Consider the following 15,640-nt stretch of genomic DNA (forward strand, 5'->3'; position numbering starts at 1 on the left):
GTAAAATGAGAGCTGGGAAACTAAGAGAAATCACATAAGAATGAGCCTAGAAATATGCAAAAGATGGGAAATATACAGGTAGGGAGAGCTGTGGCTGAGAATGGAATTTTTTGAATATATGAAAAAAATCCCCCTAATCTTTCTGTTTTTAAATCTTCATGTGAAGGTGTGGACTGACTCAGGAGTAGAGAAAATGTTTATTATCAAGTTCTTCCAGTGGGGCTGGGACAGAGGGAGAGAGAACTCTTAAAAAACTGCTAAGGAGGGGATCCCTGGGTGGCTCAGTGGTTTAGCACCTGTCTTCAGCCCAGGGTGTGATCCTGGAATCCCGGGATTGAGTCCCACATCAGGCTCCCCACATCAGGCTCCCTGCATGGAGCCTGCTTCTCCCTCTGCCTGTGTCTCTGCCTCTCTCTCTCTCTCTGTCTCTCTCTGTCTCTGTGTGTGTGTGTGTCTCTCATGAATAAATAGAAAATCTTAAAAAAAAAAAAAGCTGCTAAGGAGAGAAGATCCCAGAAACCAGTCTCTGTGTTCCATTCTGGAGCAACCTGGGTCTCTCAGCTCTAAGTGACAAAACAGAAGGGGTAAGAACCCCCACTGTGGTAGGTGCCACAAAAGCATGGCATGGCCCTGCCCTTCAAGAGATTTTGTTCACAAAATATATCATTATTTCATGTTACTATGATAATTCTTATCAATATCTGGAGCCCTCAGGAGGATCTTTTGTATTTCAAGAGTCTATGAACCCAAATTACTCATCAAGATCACCAATGACCTGTAACAGAAGAAAAATTTGACAGCTGCCATATTGGTAAAAATTCAAAACTCTAGCAACAGGAGTTAGAGAGTACGGAGCAATGGGAAACATGTACAGAAATTTTCATAGCAGTACTGTTTGTGATGGTAAAAAGAATGAGAAATCACTCAAATATTAGTTCATAGAGAATGGGTACATAAAACTATGGAATAATCATTTAATGGAATACTATATAACATTGAAAATGTATGAACTAGAGTTTCATGCATCCTCAAAAACATACCTACCACTTTACCAGGTGCTGTGTTGCAGTCAATAGTTTGACTCCACTACAGTGAAATTCATTTGGACTTCAACTTACAAGAAATATAAGAATAAATTTGTGTTAAGTCACTAAACAACTAAAAAAATGTGTGTGTATATACACATATATTTATATACATATAAATATATATATTTAAGAATATATACTGGTTGGCAAAACTAAAAAGAACAGAAATAATTACCATAAAGCAAGTACAGTGGATATATCTATGGGGAGGGGAGGAGGACACACAGGGGACTTTCATGGAACTGGAATGGATATTGCTTGACCCAGGTGGTAGGTATTTGGGCATGTGTGTATTATTCTTTAAACTGTAAATACAATATTTGTTTCATAAAATTTAAGGATATAAATACAAGTGCAAGAATTATAAAAAGGTAAAGGTAGAAACAAATACAAATAAAAGCAACTTTAGAAATTTATGTTGTTGTCTTGAGTCAAATATTTTTAAATGCTATATACCGTGACAAAAGGAGCATAAGTTACAGAAAAGGAAAAGGAATGTATATATTGTTCCTTAACCCATTGTGATAAATTTCAGATATCCCTAGAAAAGTTAAACCAACAGTACAATGAACACACCTATATATCCTCTGCTTTGGTTCAACAATTGTTAACATTTTGCTGTATCTGTTTGCCTGCTTTCCTCTCTCTCTCTCTCTCTCTCTCTCTCTCTCTCTCACACACACACACACACTTTTTATTTTGAACCACTGGAAATTATATGCAAAACATCTTGGTATTTTGCACCTAAATACTTCAGCACACATCTTCTGAGAATAATTAAGTACATTTTCCTACATCACTGATTACTATCACTGTGCCCAAGAAGATGGTTGGTAAGTCTATTAATCACCTTATATCCAGGGACTACATATCGTTCTGAAAAACAGAAAGCTTGGGAAACTATTATAAGAATAAAGCTAACTGAAAGATTACCCACCATAAGTTCACTGAATATTCTGAGGGAATATTTATTTTAAAAATCACTGAATTTATTACCTATGAATTAAGTTTAACTAGGGCAAGATGGGTGCGGCCAAATTTCCCAACAATGTATACAGTTATCAAATTTTTGAAATAAAAAAATCACAACATGTGGCTTGACACTGGAATGGAATATGTGAAATTAGAAACTCTCCAGGAAAAAACAAGCTGTGTGGTCACAGCAGAAGGCTACAAAGAGATCAGGGTGGTTCTGCTGTAAGGCAAGTTTAACAGAGACTACACAGGGAAGTTATCCTGAGCTGAACCCAAGGAGAAAAACAGTGTGAATATCAAGACTCCCACGCAGGATGAGCTAGGCTCTTGGGGCATAACTATATATGTATTACAACTGATTTTTAATATATAGAAAAGTTAAGTACCCTAGTATTTAAGGTCCTGAGAGTCCTGAGAGAGTAAAAAGTATTTTATTTCAGACTTCAAGTACATCTATGCTGCCTTAAGAAATACTTTGTATTATCTATTATTATTCCAATAATTGGCAAATTCCTAAGTCAAAAAAAGATACTCCGTCATCCTACTATTATAATCCCCTACCTAGCAGAGAGGTAGAAAAAATAGTCATGGCTCATACTGTATGATTCTATTTATGTGAAATGTCAAGAAAGGCAAAGCCATGGAGACAAAGATTATGGTTGCCAAGGGCTGGGGGGAATGGGATGTCAGTGGGAAATAAGGAGTGACTGCTAATGGGTGGAGGGTTTCTTTGAGGGGTGATAAAAATATTCTACAATTGATTGTGATGATAGCTGCACCAAACAAAAACAAAGCTGCACTAAAACAAAAACAATGCTGAATTGTATACCTTAAAAGTAAGAATTATATGACATGTGAATTACATCTCAATAAACTTGTTATAAAAATTTTTTAAAATAGTTATGGCCGATAATGTTTTAGATTAATTAAAAAGACATAATTTATGAAAATACTATGGAAAAATTAATTTAAAATAAAGTTCTTAATAACTGAGGACTAAGAATTACTATCACAATTTGACGAAATTAATTGAAGCAAAATTACTTTTTGGTGCACATGTTCCAAAAGCTTTCTAGTAAATATTTTAAACATATGGCCTTGATCTCTTTTAAGATGCAAAAGAATTAAGAAAGGTCAAGTTAAAAACTAATGATGTATTCTTACATGCTTTATAAAATGAGTAAACAAAAGCCCAGGGAAACTGGTCTAAAAAAATAAAAAGCCTTCCAAAACTCATTCCAAATTTGCCCAATCAAGCCTTTTCCTAATTATCTACTTTTGACTTTTTCTAATCTAAGAAGTCTGTCTAATGATCTAACCTGATAGAGATTCTGCACATGATGAAAGGGCACTTGCAGAAAGTAAAATAATTATAGGAACAAAATACCTTTCCCTCTCTTCACTTAGACAAAATATGTTTAGACAGGATTAAACAGCAATTTCTTAGGCAGTTCTCTAAGGTTTTTTTAAACACTCTTATGGCTGGCCCATCAATATAAATTGTGTTTTAAACTTCTTAAAAATTGCACATGTAATTCATGCTCAAAACAATTTTGGTAGAGTGGTGTTTGTATATGTGTATGTGCGCAAAATATATTTTTGTTTAAAAAATCTAGATTCATAGCATTAAAATCCTTAGACTGTTTTATATAAACTACCTTGTGAACCTTGTGTTGAATTAGATGACAATCATGCAGATTATTAATAGGTTGGTGAATTTAATGAAAACATCTTTTTTTTAGTAAAGATTTTATTTATTTATTTGAGAGAGAGAGAACATAAGCAGTGGTGAGGGGCAGAAGGAGAGGGAGAAGCAGGCTTCCCACTGAGAAGGGAACCCAGCTTGGGGCTCGATCCCACGACCCTGGGATCATAAACTGCCAAAGGCAGATGCTTAACTGATTGAGCCACCCAGGCATCCCTAATGAAAACATCTCAGTGGAATTATTTTAGTAAGGAAAATTACTTTGACAGACTTTAAATTTTGATTGGATTTGATTCCTCTTGCCTAGTAATCAAACAGCTTTTCTAGCAACAATGGCATAAAATAAACCAATCTCATAAACCTAAGCCTAGAGTTTGTCATAGATTAAGATGACTTTCAAACTTTCAAATGACCATAAATCAAAATACATACTGGGGAATAAAACAAATATGAGAATATAATAATATTCTAACAAACCATCTTTTAACAAGACTATAAGTAAACTTAAAACTTATCAATATTAAATAATTTATCTACATATTAAAATTAGTATTCCATATTCTATCAAAAAATTCTTTTTCTACTCACAGAAGTTTTTATAGAATAATAGAACTCAACAATAAAAGTTAATCCAAAAAATAATTAATACTTTTCTAATACTTGCTAAGCCTTTATTTGAAATATATCTATTCCTCATTAACATTTACTAAACTCACTTCTTATTTAATAAAAGGTCTTTACTTTAAAATTTTATAGGGCTTAATATCAAAGTATTTTATTAAACAGTAACCTAGAATAAATTCAAAAGAAAGGTTTAAAAAACAAAAGCACTAGCTTTATTTTTTAAAGATTTTATTTATTTATTCATGAGAGACACAGAGAGAGAGAGAGAGAGAGAGGCAGAGACACAGGCACAGGGAGAAGCAGGCTGCATGCAGGGAGCCCAACGTGGGACTCGATCCCAGGTCTCCAGGATCACGCCCTAAGCTGAAGGCGGCGCTAAACCACTGAGCCACCGGGGCTGCCCAAAAGCACTAGCTTTAGAATGGATCCTGTCAATATTGGCATTCAGGTCCACACAAACGTAAAGAGAAAATCAGAGCAGAAATTGGCATAATGAAAGAACAATTTTGAAACTTATCATTCTAATACATAATAAATTTCCATAATGAAGAAAGGATTATCAGGGACACCAGATGCGATTTTCTTATGATGTTACTAAATATTATTTAACAGTCAAATTCAATTTAATGCCTAATCCAGAGCCACATCACAAATATACTAGGTACATTTTTGTCTATGTCAAAAGATGGTTATGTATGCTATTGTTCTCCTTGCAATTTCTTAATTAGTTTTGCAAATAACTACAGATTTTTCACGAGGCTACTGGCTGCATGTTCCCTAACCCCATCCACAGAATTTCCTTCTTTTTTTAGTCCCCGTAACATCAGAGGACTTTTAAACTGTAAATAAATCCTAACTAGTTAGAAGATTTATTCATAGATGTTCTCAATAATATTATGAACTAGTATCCTTTTGAACTATTAATAATTTATATAAGATATTTAAATCTAGTTTTTTTTTTACAGCCAGAATTCACATTTGTACAAATAAGCAAGCACCAAACAGACTGAAGGTGAATTTAAAGATGTACTGTTAGTTTTACTAGTAACTAATTCTTTGTTAAGTTTAATAAAGTCACTGGCAGTTGTTTGCTTTAATTTGGAAGCATCTGATTTGACTAGGGGTTAAGATCTAAAGTTTAACAGCTACATACAGATAAAGTAGGATGCTTTTTATTCTGAGCAAAGTAGGAAGAGCAGATCACAGTATAGGGGATCTTTTGCAAGTGATTCCCTTGACTGAGTTAATTTTTAAAGGGGAAAAAGAAAAGCACAGAGAGGATACTTACAGTAAACTTTTGCTGAATAAACATTAAAAACTAAAAAGGAGGTTTAATTGTTGATATGTTACTCTAAAAATAATAACTAAAAGTAGAACCTTATATATTAATATTTAAAACAAGTAATCCTGGGGCACCTGGGTGGCTCAGTTGTTTAGTGCCTGCCTTTGGCTCAGTTTGTGATCCTGGGGTCCTGGGATTGAGTCCCACATTGGGCTCCCAGTTGGGAGCGTGCTTCTCCCTCCCTATGCCTCTGCCTTTCTCTCTGTGTCTTTCATGAATAAACAAACAGAATCTTAAAAAAAAAAAAAAAAAGTAATCCCAAGTAAGTCTCAAAAAATATAAAGAACTACATGTTCTAACCTCAATATTAACTACCTTATTAATATTTTTCCATGGTCTGGAAATACCAATTTAAAAAAAAATTGGTTTCTATTCAATAAATGAATAAAGACTAGTGAAATCAGTGCTTATTCATATGTGTTGAATTTGAATCACTTTAAATGCAATATCTAGTAACTTAATATTTATGTATGTAAAAATTTAAAAATATAACAAGATACTTAATTTTAAAAATATTAAGTAGCTACCTGTGATATATACCTGTATATAAATGCCTGTGATTATTTTTATTCACTAGAGATGCAAATAAATTAAATTTCTTTCCATTCTAAGAATCAGAAAGAGAATACATAGTCATGCTTAGGAATTTTAGAACATTTTCCCTTAAGGAAAAGCTAACTGATGCTACCCTAATTACAAGAAGCCAAATATACTGTTAATTACATTGATATGAAATTGAGTAAAAGTATGAACTGGTACGTTTCTTGAATGCCTTCTCTTATACTGTTATCATTTCTTTTTAGAATTTATCATGAATTTAAATAATAGCTTCCTAACAATGATCCAAGAAATGTATGGGCACATAAATATAATCCCCTTTTCGCTGGAAATCTATTATGTATCTGAACACAGAACACAAGGCCTGAGTAGAAAAATTCCAATGTTTTAGGAGTACTTTCCCAGCCATTAGAGGTTGGTTTTATTTTTTCATATTTATCTCAAGTATTAATACAAAACAAGTTTTTCCTAAATTATAAAATAAAGGTGACATTAGAGGTATATTCATTTAACTCAGAGAATATGCGTTAAGTTACCAACAGCAAAACTGATATACATCATAGTGTTTTTTAATGTTTTAGCTATGAAACAGAAACTGGGATGAAAAACTCTGTATGTATCACATTTAAAAATAAGCTTTAGCTTTTCAAATGGATGATTTTTTTATCCAAATAATAACCATAAAGAGATGATGATGTTTGGCCTGAATTTTTCTAAGCTCCTTTGCACAATAAAAAAATTCTGTTTATATTTAGTTAAGCCTTCAGACTCAATGTTTATAGAGTAAACAGACAAATTACAAGGTATCATCTTGGAGATATAAAATGAATATAATTTTTGAAGTCTCTTTATTATAGAATTCTAGATGGCAGGAACCAGAACTAAACAGATACACAAATATTGGTCACATATGTGCAGTACCCACTTGATATTAGCATGAACCTAAATTTTTTTTTTTTTAAGTAGGCTCCACACCCAGCATGGAGCCCAACATAGGGCTTGAACTCATGACCCTGAGACCAAGACCTGAGCTGAGATTAAGAGTCAGATACCCAACCGACTGGGCCACCCAGGCACCTTGAAGCTAAAAATTCCTTATCAGAAAGTAGGTAAAACAGACATTATCTATTATCTTATTTAAATCACTCTGAAAGAAACTTAAAGCTAAATATTTATTATCTATAGTTGTACCGATATTTATATTTATAATCTATAAGAATTATCAGTCTGGTCCATGTGATTGCAAGGTCTTATGTATCCAAGGCCAACAGAATTTCTGTAATGCATGAATTCTGAATGTTAGTCAAACATTATTGTTGAGTCAAAAGTTAGTCTCAATTAAAATTTCACATTTTCACCTTAAAAATTTTTGAGCTTACTGATTCCACCACACTATTTTTCAGATTAGTGGGTAGGGCCAACTTACCTATGGGTGAAATTAAGTGCTTCTATGTCTATTCCTATCAGTGACCTAGGGGCTTCCCCAGGGCAGGAACTTGTTTAAATTATAAGCATGCAGAGTTTGGCATGTAGTGAGGACGAAAAAATGTTAAATGCATAAATGATGAATGAAGGAAAAAACTAAAATATTTCTGTAGAGATAGAAACATGAAGTGCTCTTAAATGTATTTATCAAGTCAATAATATTTATTCTTATAAAAGAATGCTGAGTGAGACTTTTTGGCTGTCCCTGGAGACTAATGCTCATAGCAAAGAGGAAGATGGGGCACAAGTACACTCTATCTTAAAGAGAGCCACTGACCAAATGTATTTTTAGTCTTTTGTATAAGTTCTATATATTTTGGATATTAAGCCCTTACCAGACATATCATTTGCAAATATCTTCTCCTCTTCAGTAGGCTGCCTTATTGATTTGTTAATGGCTTCCTTTGTATGAAAACATTTCTTATTTTGGTGTAGTCCCAATAGTTTAATTTTGCTTTTGTTTCCCTTGCCAGGGGAAACGTATCTAGAAAAATGTTTCTATAACCAATGTCAAGTAAATTATTGCCAACAATTTTTTCTATTTTTATGGCTTTGGGTGTCACATTTAGGTTTTGAGTTTTTGTATGGTTATAAGAAAGTGGCCCAGTTTCACTGTTGTGCATGTGAGTGTCCAGCCTTCCCTGCCCCACTTATTGAAGAGATTGTCTTTTTCCCATTGTATATTCTTGCCTTCTTTGTCATAGATTAACCATATAAGCAGGGGTTTATTTCTGGGCTTTCTGTTCTGTCTCATTGATCTACGTGTCTATGTACTGTGCTAGTATCATACTGTTTTGATTACTACAGTTTTGTAGTGTATCTTGAAATCTAGAATTGTGATACCTCCAGCTTTTTTTGTTCTCAAGATTGCTTTGGCTATTCAAATTTGTATAGAATAATAAAAAACAAATTTGGTAAGAGTTACTTTCCTGATAACAATTCTGTGCTGGCTATCCACTGCTCACAGGATTAAGGTTAAATACATGCTAGAAGCAGTCTCAACTTGCTGTTAAGGTCTTTATAACCTAGGTCATTCCTGCATCATATTCAGTATTACTCTGTTCAGTGGGCATTATCTCCATTACAACCTGTTCTCTGGCCCAGCTGAAGTGTATAGAAATCTTTCTGTTTTGCTGGCAAAGCCAACTCATTCTGAACCCTGCACTCTGCCTACCCCGTGTCCAAATACCTACTTTATTCTAATGGTCTTTAGTTGTGCTTCTACCCAGTTTGGTTTTGTGTCATGATTCAACTATCCTCTTCTTTCTTTGATTAATGACTTAATCTTAGGACTTAAGCTAACTTCTTCACAAAGGCTTAATAACACTGTGATTGTTGAGCAGTACTGAGCTATACTCTAAAGTCATAGTTCCTGGGTTCAAATTTTGGCTCTGCCACTTAGAAGCTATGTGACTTTGGCCACTGAACTAATTTGTCCTTTAGTTTCCTCAACTTAAAAAAAAAAAAAAGTTGCGTGTGTGGGAGATAACAATACCTTCTGCAAAGGGTCACTGTCAAGAAAGTACTTTGAAATATATTCAACACATAGCAACCCCTCAATATATATTGGCTATTATTTTTATTAATACTTAGTTTATTAGCTAGAAGCAAAAGGACAAAAACATTCTGAGCACTAGAATTATACATGCAAACAAACTGCATAACACTCTGAATTTAAAGAACTAGTAGTTAGAAAAACAATGTTAGATGCTGAAGTTTTAAAGTTAACGCAGCTTCGTATCAGGAATTACAGCAAAATGGGACTGTATCCAAATGAATGAAAGCTTGAGAGTTTTAATGTGGAATCAAGAGAAAAAAAGTATAAACGATTCTAAATAAGGAAGAAATTCTTGCAGATGAGAGCAGCTTATAAAATACAGAAGGAAGCTCATAGGTTGACTAAGTTCTAGAAAAGACAGGAATATCCACTCTCACCACTGTTATTTAATATTATACTGAAAGGCTAAACACAGCAATCAGACAACAAAAAGAAATAAATGCATCTAATTATCAAGGAAGAAGTAAAACTTTCACTATCTGCAGATGACATAACACTATATATATAAAAAACCTGAAAGGTTCCACCAAAAAATTGCTAGAACTGATACACAAAATAAGTAAAGTCACACAATACAAAATCAATCTAAAAGAACCTGTTATATTTCAATACACCAACAATGAAATAGCAGAAAGAAAAATTAAGCAATCAATCCCATTTACAACTGCACCAAAAACAATAAGATACTTAGTAATAAACATAACCAAAGAGATAAAAGACCTATACCCTGAAAACTATAAATACTCCTGTGAAAGAAACCTAAGATGACACAAGGAAACAGAAAGACATTCCATGCTCATGGATTGGAAGAATAAATCCCATTAAAATGGCTATGCTACCCAAAGCAATCTACACATTTAATGCAATCTCTATCAAAATACCAACAGTGTTTTCCACAGAGCTAGAATGAACAATCCTAAAATCTGTATGAAATTACAAGACCCAATAACCAAAGTGACCTTGAAAAAGAAAAGCAAAGCTAGTGGTATCATAATTCTGGACTTCAAGTTATATTACAGAGTTATATTACAAAACAGTATGGTACTGGCACAAAAATAGACAAATAGATTAATAGACCAGAAAAGAAAATCCAGAATAAACCCACAACTATATTGTCAATTAATCTTTGACATTGCAGGAAAGAAAAAGACAGTCTCTTCAACAAATGGTACTGGGAAAACTGGACAGCCACATGCAAAAGAATGAAACTGGACCACTTTCTTACACCATACACAAAAATAAACTTAAAATGGATAAAATATCTAAAATGAGACCTGAAATCATAAAAATCCTAGAAGACAAGACAGACAGTAACTTCTCTGACATTGGCCGTAGCAACTTCTTTCCAGGTATGTCTCCTGAGGCAAGGGAAACAAAAGAAAAAATAAACTACTGGAACTTCATCAAAATAAAAGGCTTCTGCACAGCAAAGGAAACCAACAAAACTAAAAGGCAACCTACAGAATGGGAGAAAATATTTGCAAATGACATATCTAATAAAGAGTTCATATCTACAATATATAAAGAACTTATGAAATTTAACACCTAAAAACTAAATACAAATCAAAACTACAATGAGATATCACCTCACACATCTCAGAATGGCTAATATCAACAACACAAGAAACAACATGTGTTAGTGAGAATGTGTTTATCAACTGATAAATGGATAAAGCAGATGTGGAATATAACTCATCCATCAAAAGAATGAAATCTTGCCATCTATAACAACATGGATGGAGCTGGAGAGTATAATGCTAAGTGAAAATAAGTCAGTCCAAGAGAGAGACAAATATCATATGATTTCACTCACATGTGGAATTTAAGAAACAAAATAAGTAGGCAAAGAGGAAAAAGAAACAGAGGCAAACTAAAAAAAAAGACTCTTAACCTTGGGGAACAAACTGATTGATGGTCACAAGAAGGGAGGTGGTGGGGGGATGGGTGAAACAGGTGATGGGGATAAAGGAGGGCACTAGTTGTGATGAACAATGGGTACTGTACGGAAGTACTGGATCACTATATTGTATACCTGAAACTAGTATTTCACTGCTTATTAACTAAAATTTATTTTTTTATTAACTAGAATTTAAATAAAAACTTTAAAAAATAACAAAAATGATTAATTTCTACCATATCTAAAAGAGCTGCTGTTAAATGCTGACTGTTAAGGGTTATGCAATGACTTAATTTCCTTAACTCAGTTATATTAAGAACTTTTTCCATAAGATGATATCTAAATACTATAATAAAGTAAAATGGAAAAATAGAATTTGCTTAAAGATATTAGCTGTAATTAACTGATCTCTGCTACTCATGGGTGGCACTTTCCTGTATCTTATTTCTATCATGCCTTATATGGTTAACCTAAGGGAAAGCTTTCAGTGTTCAGAGTCAGACAAGAATGATTAAAAGTTTAAAATTAAAAAGTAAGGCAATTTCAGAAATTTTGTACCATCACTGAAGTTTTAAGGAGATAAGACAGAAAATTTATTTTCATCAAAGAGTATAATCACTAAAACGATTAGCTGTTTTAGATCTTTCTTCCATTAGCAACAATAATTCACATTTCATTTGGCCAGTTACTAAAAGAGCAAGGCTGATTATTAGCTTTTTATATATTTATACATTTGTAACTTTGACTATTATGTAGCTTCACTGCATTCTCACATTAATATAGACAGTAAAAAACTAAACTGAAGGCCTATAAAATTACAATTTGATAACCCCACCCAGGTTACTGAGCCTTTTTGTAAGACCTTAGTAATTAACAACAGCTCTAATTATACCATACACTGTATATCAAATTAAACATGCACTATTACTTAATTCATAAAGAAAAAATAGTTCCTTTATTAAGAACCATGAAAAATGTCTCTTCAAAATAAATTAATGAAATTAAGATGTTTTCCAAAATTCTTTTATCTGCTACTATATATTAGTTTGATATGCTCTTTCATCTCCTTAAGATTTGTCTATATTTATAGGAAGATTTTTCTGCTATTGCTAGGCAAATGTATGAACCAAAACTAGTTTGGTTTTGAATCAAGACAACTAGGCTTTCAATTAAAAACAAAACAAAAAATTTAATTTACTGGAAAGCCTTCCAACATAATGAATCTAACCTAATGAAATTTTTCTATTTGAATGAGTGAGAAGTACTATGGGAAAAAGTCACCAAACTAATGTTAGGAAGGGAGAGAATGGTGTCAGTATTAGCTTAACCATGCCAACAAATCTAATAAGCTCAAAAAGAACAGTATACTTCTGTGAAAGATATATGCTGGAAATTATGATGAAAGCTACTTATGTAAAAAAAGAGTTCTGCCACTAAGCTACCGTGTATATACTGAATATCAGAATTAAGTACGAAAGTACAAACATAATTTTAGATTTAAAGAACTTTCATTTATGACAAAGGAAAAAGCAAGTCTTCTATTATTAACACATTATTTACACACACACACACACACACACACACACACACACACACACGTAACCTCAGTTAGTCCTAACAACTTATTTGAAATCTAATGGTTTCTTTAAGAAGTAAACACTATGGGGCTTCAGTTTTAAACTAAAAGGTGATAAATTATATTGTTTGCTCTTTGATCCTAAATGCCATGATTGGTTCTTAACATCTCTTTTGATGTAATGATCCCAACAGTCCCCACTGCTTATTGACCAAACATTCAAAATGGGGTTATGAACAAAAAGCCCACATAGTCAAATTAACTTCCTCAGACATTAGCATTAGCTATAACATATGCTTGGAGTATCATATCTTTGTTTTAAAATGTAAAGTAGCCAATTTTTCAACACAATCCTCTAAGTAAATGACATTTTTAAAAGAACAAATTACTATGAGGAAAGTTTATGCTTGTTAGAACTCTTCTTGGTAAGCCATTTCTCTTTTTGCCATGTGCTTTAAACATCTTAATAAATTCCAACACGATGACAAGAAACCACATGGTGCACCTGTGCTTTCTATCTTAATTAATCCAATAAGTACAGGCCTGCTCACTTTAATTTGTAAAGGAAATGATGATATAGTCGGTTTTAACTTAAGGTATTAATTATCTAAATAAGCAGAATTAGCTTAATGTTCCAGTAGACCTTGCCCGGATACAATCACTAAATAACATTTTCTGAAATTATGGAAGTTTTAAACAGCATATTTGGGAATAAGGAAGCAAAATGCCCATTTTACCTAAGGTGGCCAAATGCATTAAGTTATATTGAAGAACCAATGTAGCAGTTCAGAGACATTAAAGTTTTTGTTGACTTTAGCTACTATAGAATCAATTAAATTCAGTTTATTTGCCCAGTGATTAACTATTACTATTTTATTCCTACCTGTATATAAAACACATATCTTTCAAGAAGGCTACTCTCCTTCCAAAAAAAAAAAAAGGTTATGACTATCTTAAATGCCTCAGTATACTGATAGTCAAAATCTTACAAAAATTCTACATGGACCTAGAAAATCACATGCTATAACTGTGCACACACCACACCATCTGTTGGATATGACTGCCAGCACAGATTTCGTGAGCTGGCAAAGGACTGAAATAGTCAAGAATTCTGCAAGTATTTCAAAGTACAGGCTTCTCATTAATTTTAATTTCCTGTTGGCTCTACAAGGAAGGAGTGCATAGTGAAAGCACAATGTGCCACATATACTCAGGTTCAGTGCCACATGTACACCTGTAATCATAAACTCTTATCCAGGGCTATTCACTAAAACACTTGAAAGTCTGTGTTTATTTCTTCTTTGCCCCAGAAGAAATAAATCTGCAGTATCTACAGTTATCTTTTCATACTTTGTTAATACTCTTGCAAACATCTGGAAATACTTGACAATAATCACTTAATTAATGCAAAGCTAATCGATGACAATATGCTTAAATACCTCATTCAACTGAAGTGGTTTCCTCAGTCCACATAACTAGGGACTGAAGAGAACAAGAAGTTCTTTGACTAAGGGGTATACTACAAGGGAAACTTCTAGCCAACATCTCTTTGAAAAGATAAAGCAGATGACAAGACTACTACTTTGGTCAAAACTGGTGATGCCGCTGGCTTCAGTTTTCACCTCCAGACCTTTGACAGGGCCTGGGTCGCTGATGACTTTCCAAAGGGCTGGTGTTGCTACAAGTGTCTACACGGATTTTATATTCCACCACTGTCTCCACTTGATTACCCTGCATTAAGGCCGACTGCTGTAGGAAGGTGAAAAGATCCTGAGAAAGAATATTTCTCCAGAACAAAGGACGATTCCTAAAATGCACATGGTGACTCCAGGAGCACTTTCTCTGGGTTTGCTGTTTTCTATGTTTTGCAGTAGTGAGGTGTTTGTTTGCTTATTTGCTTCCCTGGAATCATACAGACTTGCCAATTAAGGGATCAGTGTAAAAACACATAGGAAAGTCTAAAGCAAATTTACACTTGGATTTTCTCCTCTGCTACTATTTTTTTTTAAAGATTTATTTATTTATTTATTCATGATAGACACAGAGACACAGGAGGAGGGAGAAGCGGGTTCCATGCCAGGAGCCCGACGCGGGACTCGATCCCGGGACTCCAGGATCGCGCCCTGGACCAAAGGCAGACGCCAAACCCCTGAGCCACCCAGGGATCCCCTCCTCTGCTACTATTATTGAGACTTTTTTTCTAGTTGCTCTGGATGATAGCTCAAAAGAGCAACACAAGTTGAATAAATATTTAAGAATCATAGCAATCAAGAAAGGTTAATTTACATTTCAATCTGAGTTAAAGACCAAAAAATGGCTGATTTACCTAATCCCTCTTACACTAGTAATTATTGTCAATCCAATTTTTTTCTTTTTTTAAAGATTGGAACCAATATAGTAGGTTAACAGATGGTTTTAAAGTTTTTGTTCTTATTCCAAGATCTTTATGTTACTCAAAATATATCTATTTAAGTATGATACTGTAATTTCTGCAAAACATGATCTACAGGCTCTCTATTTAACACTAAACAATCTGGATGCTAAGGCTGTTTGGAAATAATTCTAACAAAAACTGAAACATCAGACTAGTGCTATAATAAACAGATTTGCCTTTTACATTTGTTTTAGGAATCTTCATAGGCACACTCTTTATAAACAGAATTTTTTAGGATAATTAAAATAACTGGTTTAATTAGCCTGAATATATTTTGTCCTCTCTTTATATTACCTCCAAATTGGTTAAATCATAAATTAATACTATCACCTCATTACATCCAGAACATTAACATGAAACAAGAGTTCACAGGAAAATCCAAAGGACAAATGCTTAAA

At 33.4% G+C, this 15,640-nt stretch overlaps 1 protein-coding gene across 2 annotated transcripts in view; it reads right to left on the minus strand.

Moving 5' to 3' along the window:
- STK3 (serine/threonine kinase 3) overlaps positions 1 to 15,640 on the minus strand; it is a 271,227-nt gene that overhangs the window by 48,229 nt on the left and 207,358 nt on the right. The gene's annotated exons all lie outside the window — the stretch shown is intronic.

This window comes from Nyctereutes procyonoides, unplaced genomic scaffold, assembly GCF_905146905.1.
Source record: "Nyctereutes procyonoides isolate TBG_1078 unplaced genomic scaffold, NYPRO_anot_genome, whole genome shotgun sequence".
NCBI lineage: Eukaryota > Metazoa > Chordata > Mammalia > Carnivora > Canidae > Nyctereutes > Nyctereutes procyonoides.